Below are 12,669 nucleotides of genomic sequence, written 5' to 3' on the forward strand. Positions count from 1 at the left end.
TGTAATCTAGTAGAGAAAGATGTGACAGAAACCTGTGACTGAAATGTGATGTCATGTATATATAAAGAAGCCAGACCCAGGATCTTTTAAATTCCAGAGGGATTACTGTAGGACCTAACTATATGTGTTCCTGGAAAATACACTGTAGCGAAACAAATTACTACATGTGGTGGAAGATTAACAAATGAATTGTAATGTCTGGGACATACAAGAATGTATACTAAATGGTACAGTCTATTACTGACTCTTAGGATAATTAATTTTTAAGAGGGGGTAATTTAAAGTATTATTAGTACCACAATATTTGTTTCTAAGACTTTTCTGTTGATAAAATAGAGACAAATTTTAGGAAAGCAGTTTCTCTGTACAGGAGTTTTGAAACAGTACCAAAGCAGAGATATGACAAAATCCCACAGCCAGTGGGATAAAAATGACAGAATGTGGTTCATGTCTGGGAGTGAATATACAATTTTTGAACAAATAATACAGGAATTGAGATAAAGTTCAAAATATCGCAAGTTGTTCATGTCCATTTGTATACATTATCCTCACAGCACAGTTTGGTGAATAAAACACACTCCTGGTGTTATGTGTCCAAGCCAAGGCAAAGCTCAGTTTGTGCTTGAGCAGGTTGTGCACGGAATCTGATACACACTTTTGATTTGTGATTATTTTGTTTGACTTTGTCTGCTACTGAAGCTCCCTACACAGATATTTTTTCTTAAGTATGACAAAGCATTTAGATGTTGCTGGTGGTGATTTTTAGGATGTGGTATGTGCTGCTTGTAGCTCTGTCATCCTGGCCTGTAGCCTTGATATCCTTGTCTTCTCCATCTCCCCTTCACTTTGTCATTCCTAAGCTCTGAGGACAATGCTTCTGACGCACTTACAGCTCTCTGCTGTTGCTCCTTGCACTGTCTGGTATTTTTCCTCCCATGCACTTATGATTCTCTCATCTGCTCTTATTTCAGCACTGCATTCTAGTCAATTTGAAAATGAACAGACCCTGGAAAAATAAATTCCAAAGTTCATTCAGAAGGAAAATTAAGGAAATTAAGGAAAGACTTGAGTCCTGAAAATGAAATAACATCAGTTTTAACCTAGTTTGATAGTTAGGGAGAGTATATTTATTGTGGTTGATGCTGTTACCAAAACTGCTTCCAATCCTAATGCTGCTGAGCCCTCAGCCTTTGAAAACTTAGTTATCCAAGGGCAGTGTTACTATGCTACGTAGACTCCAACTGAAGGGCAACAAAGGAATCTTTTCCCTTTGCACCTCTGTCATGGTCAGTGTCAGAGGTATTTTTGGCAAAATGCAACTGGTTCCAGTCACCTTATGCCTTAGACCTGAGAAGATGCATTTCTCCACAGGATTGTCTCTTGGTTTTAGGATTGGGTTGCTCTTTACAGAGGAGGTAATTTTGTATCACAGCACTTCACAAAATGTCTATATTGTGCTCAGGGTACCATGGAAATTATTATTATAATCAGGAGGAAAGAAGTGGTTATATCTGAGATACCCAAAGACCCAATGAGAGCAGTCTGGGCAGATGAAGGTTATTTTACACTTCTACAGTGCAATATAATATCTAGTGCAGATAAACATGTATTTTAATGACTTTTTGTTATATCTTCATGAAAACCGAATTATAAAAAAATAAGCCAATCCCCAATGCCCCCTGCTCCCATTGTTCCTCCACCCCTCACTTCTTCTGATACTTTCTCCTTATGACTCTCACTGGTTAGAATCTCTTTCAGACTCCTCCCCAAGGATTTTTGTGTATTTAGCTGTCAGGGCCTGTGGTTGGGAAGAGGCTAATTCTGCCCTTTCCCAGCTTTGTTGAAATCTCTTCTCTTGTCCCAATATGTCCCAGCCTATTCTGTTTATCCATTTAGAGTTACTATAAATCATCTAGAGTAGTCTTCCATGAAGGCCACAAATTCATGCTGTTACCAAAATTTTACATGTTGTGGAACAGAGAGATGGGGATTTAAGAAAGTACTGCTGTTAGGATAAACACACTTGACCCATTGGATAATCAAAAGTACTCAAAGGAGAACATGTAATCAAAGGAAATGTGTAAAGTGGTAATACCTGTGCCTAATCATATTAGGTTAAAACCTTATTGCAGTTCATGCAATGTTGCTGTTGTAAAATGCCGGTTTTTCTATTCCTTGTGAATGCATCTACAGCTTCAGAGTAGAGCACTCAACTTTAATCTGAGGAACTGGTTTTCACTCATTTGTGGAAATATTTGCCTTGTTTGTTTTTAAAGCCCACGGATCTTGAAGGGAAAGTTTTGATTTTCCTTGGTTCCCCTGAGCAACACTTGTTCATTCTACTCTTGTCCATGGGGATAAACAGTCTCCCTTTGTCATTGTATAATATCCTCTAGCCCAGCCATCTGAGAGATGGGCAGCAGTATTTGCTGATGTGGCTTCTAAACAGGAGACTCCTGCTTCTTCTTGAATAATCTATGAAACAAGGAGAAAAGCTTACCATTGTTGAAAGGAATGGCAATCTTTCTATTAATTTGTGATTTCAGCTATAAATGGACTAAAATGACCATAAGGTTTCTGAAGTACTGATGTATGGATTTTTTCTTGTTTTTCCTTTTGGTTTTGTGTATGTTGTGAGCATAGGCTCAGAGACTGAAGAGGGGACAGTCCTAGCAAAATGCTGTCTGGCTGATCAGAGGAGAATGAAAGAAGAGGAGAAAAGTGGTGGGGAGGAAGAGGACATGGAGACAGGGTGTTACTGAGGTGATTGTTAGCATACTGATATGTAGGTGTGTGCAGAACAGGAGAACTAGAGGCTAGGAAAATGTCCCTGGCACCATGCGTAATGCTTGTGCTATGTAAGGGATAAGTTTCCTTTAACTCTTCTTCTCAATATTTATTGGTTAATTAATTCTATTAGTTAAAGCGTTACAAATAGTGAATGGGAATTTGTCATCTTTAGAGACAAATATTGCTTCCAGAATAATATGGTTTCCTCACCCTCTTCAGATATCACAGTTTATATCTGTACAGAAGCCATGGCATAGGGGAGTAAGGAGCTCAACCTGTGGGTCCTGGTTTCAGAAGTCTGTTTGTAGATACCTAGGATATGAAACATGAATTGATATTAAACATAAAAGCTGACATCACAGATGAGCTCTGTTCACATTTTTAAATTCATATAACAAAGCAGACAATTGTAACACTCTTTCCTTTTACTTGTTGATTTTAAATTATGCTTGGAAAAGGATTAGACTAATAAATCCTCTGTTTAATAATGCAAGAATAGACTTGGGTCACGTTATTACAACTGTATTGGGTTTGCATGGCCAGGTTTTGGTAGCATGGGGACTGCAGGGGTTCTTCTGTGAGGAGCTACTGGAAGCTTCCCCCACATCCGACAGAGCTAATGTCAATTGGTTCCAAGATGGACCAGCTTCTGGCCAAGGCCAAACCAATCAGAGATTATGGTAACACCTCTGTGATAACATATTTAAGAAGAAAAAAATGGTTACTGAGATGTAATTGTGCTGAGAGAAGAGAGGAATGAGAATATTAGACAGCAACAACTATGCAGACACCGAGTTGAGTGAAGAAAGAGGGGTAAGAGGTGCTTTAGGCACTGGAGCTGAGATTCCCCTGCAGCCTCTGGTGAAGATCATAGTGGAGCTTGTGCAGCTGCAGCTCATGAAGGACCGCAGGGATGCAGAGATCCCCCTGCAGACCATGGAGTAGACATATGCTGAAGCAGGAGATGCTCAAAAGAAGGTTGTGATGCTGTGGGCAGCCTGTACTACAGCAGACTCATGGCAGGGACCTACAGACCATAGAGAGAAAAGCAGGTTTCTTGGTATGACTTGTGTCTCCATGGGCTACTCATGCTGGTGCAGCCTGTTCTTGCAGGGCTGCACCTCATGGAAAGACAACATCTTAGAGCAGTTAATGAAGAACAGTAGCCTGTGGGGAGGACTCATGCTGCAGTTCATGGAGAGCTGTCTCCCATAGGAGGGACCCCATGCTGGAGCAAGGGAAGGACTCTTCCACCTGAGCAGCAGCAGAAACAACACGTAATGAACTGACCATAACCAGCCCCCCCATCTCCCTGTGTCAATCTGGTGGAGGAGGTAGAGCTTGGGAGGGAGGGAGGGATGGGAAAAATGTGTATATTTTAAAAATTTGTTTTATTTCTCATTATCCTACTCTGAATTTGGTTGGAAATAAATTCAGTTTATTTCCCCAAATCTAGTCTATTTTGCCCATGATGGTAATCAGTGGCTCCTTTTCCTTGGAGATCATTGGATGTCCTTGTTCTTATTCAGCTCATTAACCTTTTTATCATACCATTCCCCTATCCAGCTGAGGAGGGTAGTGATAGACAGGGTAGTGATAGACAGGTCTACAGCTTTGGTGGGCATCTGGTATTCAGCCTGGTCAAACCACTACAGCAACACTCCTCCCAGATTCCCATTGTGTTCTACCTATTTTCCTGTTACCTAAAGAAGGATTTATATTTTTGTGTGTAAATATCTCTAGATTTCATAAGTAGTCTGTTCTCATCTCAACAGTTTGTAAATGAAACTATAGGAACATCATTCTTCTCAAGTACTTTGTCTCTCTCTTTCAGATGCATGCAGACAGGAAGGCATGCTGATTAGTATGTTGTTTTCTTTGCAAGAGTTCCAAGGAGCGTTTCTATCACTTCTACTTTACTAAATTTACTGTCAGTAAAAACACTGATGTTAACCTTCTTTCATGTCTAGCTATCCTCCTCTACTCAGGATGATTCTGCTTACTTTGAATCCTGGCACAATACTGCTATTTTTTCCTGTACATTTTTACAGGAAACTGGGCTTAACTAGAATGTTTCCTTGTTTCATACATAGGTGTGTTTCTTATAAAGTTGTATTGATGAATGCTTTCTTGTAACAACAGCATTGAAAGAATCATAAGAATCATATTGTCAGGCCTTCAATTCAGGAAAAAAAAAGTGGTTAAAATGAAGTATCTATTAAAATATATTTTCCCCTGCTACTGTGATGTTTCAGAGCCATCCAGTCTTTCTGTCCACTGCCTTTTGAGTCTTCTAGCAGATTTCCAGCCACCTGGACAATTTGAGATACCAGGATTCAAACTGAAGTGACACCTGTGTCACTTGGTACAGACTGATGCTTTTCTCAAACAAATCCATTGCAATTCTAGGGAATGTAGCAGGATAATCTCATCCATAGATGTTTGACCTACTTAGAGTAAGGTGACCTGCTGGATATGACATAGTGTGAGAGAAAATGTGCCCCAGGACTCTGTCCTGGTGCCAGCCCAGACTGTTAATTTTGACAGTGGCCACAAGGGGCATGGCTGTAACTTGGAGGTTCTATACCAGCTCATGTAATTTTCCAGTAACGGGGAAAGGGGTCCCTTTTCTGGGTCACATAATGTGGCAGAGGGAGTGGTGGGTATTGTTAGAGGTTTTCCTCATGGGGAACACGTGAATCATTTACCTCTTTCTTGTACATATTTGTATTGTTGCTGCTACTGTTCATTGCCTTATTTCATTGCTGTTTCCAGTAAATTGTTCTTATCTCAGCCCTTTTGGGCCTCTGGTTCTCCTCTCTAGCCCACTGCAGGAGGGAGAAGGAGAGAAAGAGGAGACTAAGCAAGCAGTGCATGGTTTGGAATAATTCAGTGGGAACACTAAATTGGGGAATATCATTCTTAATCCACCACAGACTCATATGCACAAAGGAGTGAAAAATCCTGCCTCAATTCATATAAACTTGTCTTAGATGGTTATTTTCCCTGAGAAGTGACAGGCGTCTTCAAAAGGGAGGAGACATTTAGTCAGGTACTTTGTGAGATGGTCAGTGGGAAACACTGAGGAGAAGAGCATGTCCTTCTCCTGTGTCCTGAACAGAGATTCTGAGAGAAGCCTTTTGATTACTTTGCTGTTGGCTCTTGAAATATGCCCAGGTGCTTCTGTCATTTTTTTTTTCCAAGAGAAAGAAGGAAAACCATCATGAGAAGAAGGGAATGAAGAAGGACGTCTGCTGCCTCTTACAGAGTAGGTCAGAGGTTTACTTATGGCTGTGAAGAAGCAGATAGAACTCAGGGAAAGACTAGGGGGCACAGTGCTGTTCAGTGTCAATCAAACAGCAAGGTATCAGCTGCTGAGCTGCATTATGGCTTCAGTCTGAAATACCACATGCAGCAAAAGGGACATGGGACCAGCAAGGAGGACTCCTGACCACTGCTGTGGGCTATGGCCTCAGGAAGGGGCTGGGGAGTCAGTCGTCATCCCAGTCCTTGGCTCTGAGGACAGCTTGTGTGGGAGATTTTGCACGGGAAGTTTGTTGGATGACACATACACACAACTGGTTTTATCCAGATGTGTATAGGAAGGAAGCAAGAGAGTGAACAAGCAAATAGAGTATAAGAAGAAAGCAAGACAGTGAGCAAGAAAAAACAGTATATGAATGCTGAAATTAACCATGTAGTTAACAACTTGCCCAGGTCCATTGGTGTGTTGATCTTCTAGCAGACCTGTTATCATATATGATGACTGAGGAGCCAAGGATCTTAAACTCCTTTTCCTCTAACAGCTTCATACACAGTCCTCCTGTGTTTGACTTCTCAGTCAGGGTTGGAGGGAAATGCTGCATAAATGGAAACAGGTAGTTGAACTAACTCTTATTCTCCACTCAGTGCAGTTTAAAACACCTTTAAAGGAAATCTCTTTCAAGCTTTGTTTTGTTAAAACATTGTATCAGAGGTATATGAAATGTGGAAACTCCAGTGGGGAAAAAAAAAAGAGTGTATGGTAAGTTACATATGCGCAGGAAGAGTCTAGATTTGATTATTGTTTCTATTCTGTATACTATTCCCTGCTCAAATAGATTATACTTTCAAAAAGAGAACAAAATAAATAAAAGGTTGAATTGTTGCTCCTATTCCTCCTTCTTGGGTTCTCTTTGCTCACTTAAGTTCACATCTTCATTTCATAAATACCCATCAGCTCCTGGGCTTTCTAAGGATTTGTATTTTTTTGTTGTTAGTATTGCTGATGTCTTGTCATATATTGCAGATTGGTTGTGCTTTGCCTGGTACCAGGAAAAAGCTGGGCATTTTAACCCAGTGGGTCTGTTTTCTTCAAAGGGAAGTAACACGATTTTAGATAGTCAAGGAATTTTCAGTATTTTTCATCTAAAAAACCCCAATGAAAGTCTGAAAGTGAACTATAAAAGAGAGAAAGGGAATGGGTAATAAAAATATAACTGAAAACAGTAGATCCAGTAAAAGAGCTGACATTCAAATGTGTAAAAAGAACATGAAACTATATTGCCATAATGCATTTTAGTCCAGCGCTGGAAAGTCAAGATCTGAGATCACTAATACATAATACCGACTTTGGCTGGCAGGCAGTAACTGTACTTACTGATTACCATGAGAGGATTATCCATAGTATATTATTGCATAGCCTTTTTAACCTTTGACATGGAATGTTTGCACTATTGATTGCAGTTTCTCCTATGCCCACATCAGTAATACCTTTATGACTCGCCAGCTGATAGCAGGAATCCAGGTGCACAAGGATGATGAGCACTTAGACTCACAGTACTTAGCTTGGGTTTTGATTTCCAACTCTTCATTCAGTGTCTCAGGGTGTTGTCTCAATGCGTACAGGTTCCCAGGCATTTGGTGTTTATTTAACTAGATTTAGGATTTGATTTTTCTTTCTTCAGGACATCTTTTCACTTTTTGGTGTGTGTGCCAAGAGGAGTTGCTGACCTAATGGAAGCTGGAGTAAAGCATGTAGGAAGAGGATAAAGAAACCACTCCCATTCTTTTGGATGATAACCCTAAATAACATTAGGGCATGTGACACCCTGCAAATACTTTGCTTTTTTTCTTTTTCCCTGTTCTAAACTTTGAGATTCTTCAGAAGTCTTGTAATATTTAAGTTTAGCAAAAAAAGGCTATTCACATACTTGTTGAATTGTAGCTGTTACAAGATCTTAAAACAGTAGAATATATGATTGAAACATCAGGCCACTGATTGCCTTCATATACTATTAATTTGACAAAAAAAATTCACTTGTAATTTTGTAAATGAGTTTTTACCAATCAAGTGAACTTTTAGTTCTGTCTCTTCTCTGTAAAAGAGACTGCAGTTGGGTTTTTTCTCTTCTTAACTACAGTAACATCTTAAAACCTTAAAAAAGATATGTATCAAAGAATCCCCAACTTGTATGTAATGGAAATTAGATCTTTTCTGGCTGATTTTGTCATGAATGTGTTATGTATGCCTTTGCAGTGAGGAGACATCAACCCTAAAATTAATGCTAGTCTGAACTAACTTATTACAAGTCCTAGAATATCTTTATCAAAGTAAGAGGAGGACAGAGGAAAGCTCTTGTGAGGACAAAGGTTGTTATTCTTTTGCATAGTAGGAGGCTGAAAGTATTAATTTGCTCTGGGACTTAACACCAAGGTTTCTAATCTTGGTAAGTGTTGCAAGGAACAGGGCAAGGAAGTTAAGTTGCTCCTTATTTGTTTTCAGGTACTCATTTGAAATGAATGAAATCTGTCTTGAAGTCAAAAGTCAATTTGTCTAATTAATAGTCTTATTGAATTGCATAGCTTTTAAGCCTCGCACCCTGGATGACTCACAGTTTAGAGAGGGAGACTGAGATAACAGGAGAAGACAGTTATTTTTAAAGTCATACATTGTCATCTTTATTGGTTCATAAGCTAAGATCTATGTTTATTAAGACCTACAGCAGTGATTTCATTTGATAGATTGTGGCTGTAGTGGCTTTTGTTTCTGAAGGCTGGTGAGAATTTGAGTAATTTTTGAGATCACTGGTCAGGGAACTGTTTATCTCTTAACACTGAGTTGAGTATTTGTGGTACTGACCTGTGAGCTGATTAAAGTTGCATGCTGGATTAGCATTAGCATAGTGTCTTACATTTTGCAGCATAAATATGTTGTCTGTTAAATTTGGATTGTCAAATTTATTCTGTGTATTCGAGCCTGTAAAAATTCCTGGTCCAATTTTAGTGTTTGTTATTTAGCACCTGAAATAAATACATTTAGACTAAAAGTTTCAATCTTGTGTTTTAAAAAACGGGTTCTGGAATTCATTCTCTGTCATTTAACTAAACAGAATTTAACTCTCAAAAGTACTGAAAAGCTGTGCTGAATTCAGTTAAAGCTCTGGAATTCATGCATGGGTTAAAATCCTGAGGATCAAGTCAGAGAGAGTAGAAAAAAGGCCGGAAAGGTCAGAGAACTTTCCCATAGAGAAAGGAAAGAGAAACTCCAGAAAGACATGAACAAAAGCACCAAGCAACTGTAGAAGTCATCCTGATGATTATGTGTATTTCTTCAGATGATGCTCCTGAAAATTAGTTCATATTCATTCTTTTAATGGGCCATATTTCATCCTTTATTCCTGCTGTAGATTGTGGCGAATATTTACATCTCAATCTATTTCTCAGCCCTTTGGCCATAATTAAAAATGGAATTTTGCACTCTCTAGAGTCCTTGTTGGAGGCTTTGGCCTTGTTGAAGAAAGGGGATTAAATGTGATGATTTATTGAGCTCATGTACAGTACCCTGAGTCTACTGTGGCACTGAGCCAAAAGAAAGCTGAAATGATATCCAGTCTGGCAACCACTTGCACCATGAGTAGAATAAATCCTATCCCTTGACTAAAACTCTGTCTTGTTCCAGCCAAATTTGCTTGAATTCCTGATGTGTGTGGGCTCTTGGTAGCCTAAAGTTAAGGTTGTAAAAGGCAGTGGCTGCCTGCCAAGGCAGTGTGCCTTTAGGATATTGGACTCTATATTTGTGTGTTGTCATTGATGTGCCTTAGTCCATGTCTACTAATAGTACTAAAAAATTACTTCTTACACTTGTCACACTGCATCATCAGTTGGAAATTATGTTCAGAATCACAGATGTGACATTTGATCATTGCTCTTTCATCACTTTTCAGATTTTAAAGACATTTTGGTACTAAAGTCAAACAGAAATACAGTCATAAATCTGGCAGAGATTTTGCTTTCTTGCTTTCTTCTGCTCTGCTGAATCAGAGAAAAAAGGAAGGAATATGTGGCCATGTATAGTTGCTGCCACAACATTCAAAAATTTCTTTGAGATGATTGTTCTGTGAGAGGAGATAGCAAGCTTTTGTTATCATATTTGCTAGGGTAAGCTTTCCAATTGAGGCACGGTGAAAACTTGCACCAGTTCAGTGACTCCAGTCTGTACAGATTAAGTATTTATTGCTGTTACTTATTAAACCCTAGTTGCATAGTTGTTTCTGTTCATAATTGGATCTCCTTGTATATTATACACATCATAGTGTCCTTCAAGACTTTTTTTCAATTACTGAAGCTGTGCTGTCCATATGCTATGATTTGCCAGGTTTGGTTTTTCAGGGCTCAGAAATGTCTTTAGCCTTTACTGCTTCCAAAGCATATAAGCCTTTTGGTGTCAAACGGTGATTGCATGTAAAAGCTGCTTGTGGAACCCATTTCCCTGGACAAATCCAGTTCATTAAGGTCAAGCAACTTATACAAAAAATGTACAGTTTTTACAGTAAAGGATTTTTCAGTCTATCTCAAACCTTATTTTCATTTAATCTTTTGACTTCTTCTTGGACATCTTAAAATACTTAAAAGCTATCTGTGTCATCAATATATGATTCAACAGAGGAAGCAATACATTTGGGTAGACTGAAAATGAAACAAGCTGATTCTCTTTATGTGTTCATATTCCAGACAGTCTGTTGTGTACCTGTCAGACAGAACTGTCTTGTCTCTGTCTTACTGAGAACAAATGCCACAGACTGTTGCCTTTGTTTTTGAAGGACTGTGAGCAGAAGGGAACATGTAGCAAAATTAATAACTGGGTGGCATTCATAATTTTATCCTTACTTAAAGATAAATGGGTCTGTGAAATGTATTTCCCAGAGCTGTGATGGTGGAAAAGTCACAATTTCACCACTAAAATCAAGTAGATCACCATCAAACAATAAAGATGCACTCCAATGTTCATCAAAGTCAATAGGAAACTTACTTTTTTACTTTGAAGGTCATTGGACTGAACCCTGCAAGACCATATTAAAACACTTAGAAATGATTAAATAGTTATTCTTACCATACTGAAGTAATAAAGTTACAAAAATAGTAGGTGGATTTGAATTTGATTCACTGCATACATTTTTATTGTTCTATGTTTACATACTTGGTTGCATACAGTTGGATTAGGTGGCAATTTGCCTGATGGTTTGTGTTTGACTGTTGCTGTATGGCATGCTCTTTTATAGTCTTATTTCTCTGTATACAAAGTCTTCACATAGGCTGATAACAATCCTTACTTAAGTTAATACACTTGATTTTCTGTGAGAGCAAAGCTACCAGCTTCTGTGAGTTGTAGTGTTGTTATTTAGTAGTCTCAGTGTGGTACAATGCCTACCCTAGGAATACAGCTGAGAAAGGGGCTGCTGGCATGAGTGTCTCTTCTGCTGAGAGGATTAAGAGTGCTGCAGATCATGCATAGTCCATTTTATGGGACTGGAAAGAGGTCAAACTATCACCACTACTGCTATGTCTGTTGTTGATCAGTGCTCTTTGCCAAGAAAGCACAAATTGCTCCAAGCAACATGCAGTCTAAACTTTAGAGTTCTGGCAGACATTCATATTAGGGTAGGGAATTTAAGGGCTAGCTGAAGGTGCAGGAGGGTAAATGTCATCCAGCCTGATATTTGCTATTATTCATCAAACTAACCAATGATTTGGGAGTTTGGTTAGCCACTAATCTTTGACTTAGAGATCTGTGGACAGTCAACATATTGGAGAGAGCAAACAGTTGTCTTGAAACAGATCAAACAGGGTGGTCTGAAGGGCAGTTAGTACTCAGGTTTCCCATATCTGGAAAATGTAATTTTAAAGGCATTGTATCTCAATTGCTTCTTGTGGTTGGCGGGCTGTGTTCAGAGAAACCCACTAACCAGTGCAAGGCAAAGTTGAGAGCTGGCCTATCTGGAGGTTTGATGTGATTACTTACAGGATTTATTTATTTATTGCTTCAATTTTGTCTGCGCTGAATTAATGCCATGTTTTTAAGTAACTAAAATTTAAGAGGAATATTTGCCTATGAAAAGGTCGAGCATTTGGACTTAAATTTTCTGATAAATTGGATTTTGGAAGTCAGGACTAAACAGAACACAATGAGCACTTTGTCCTGGCACAGCAGTCTGGATTTAGGCATTGCATGTTGTGACAAATGGTATGAATTTTATGGCTTCGTTCCAGCAACAAGAAAAGGTGATCCTTTTGTCTCATCAGCCAGATAATATGGCACCATTCTGTACACCTGGTATGAAGCCTACAATACACAAATAAAGAAATTGAAAAACTTTCTTGTTCTATAAACAAGAAAGTTGCTGTGCTGAGGATGGGGAAAACTGTAAATTTCTCTTTGAGAAGTGTCGTGGTTTGACTAGGAAATGAGTTTCTAGAAGAGTTGTGGTCAAACCAATCAGTAGCCAGATTTAAAATTAGCACCTGGTGTGGCCCCTGGAGATCTAGATACACCTCTGAGAACACACAGGGGTTAAAAACAAAGAATTCCCAGAAGACTTCCTCTTTTGAGTTCGGCAGACC

At 39.0% G+C, this 12,669-nt stretch overlaps 1 protein-coding gene across 5 annotated transcripts in view; it reads left to right on the plus strand.

The window, feature by feature from the left end:
- ITGA9 (integrin subunit alpha 9) overlaps positions 1-12,669 on the plus strand; it is a 244,994-nt gene that overhangs the window by 107,256 nt on the left and 125,069 nt on the right. The window lies entirely within an intron of this gene.

The sequence above is a fragment of the Passer domesticus genome, chromosome 1 (assembly GCF_036417665.1).
Source record: "Passer domesticus isolate bPasDom1 chromosome 1, bPasDom1.hap1, whole genome shotgun sequence".
Lineage (NCBI taxonomy): Eukaryota > Metazoa > Chordata > Aves > Passeriformes > Passeridae > Passer > Passer domesticus.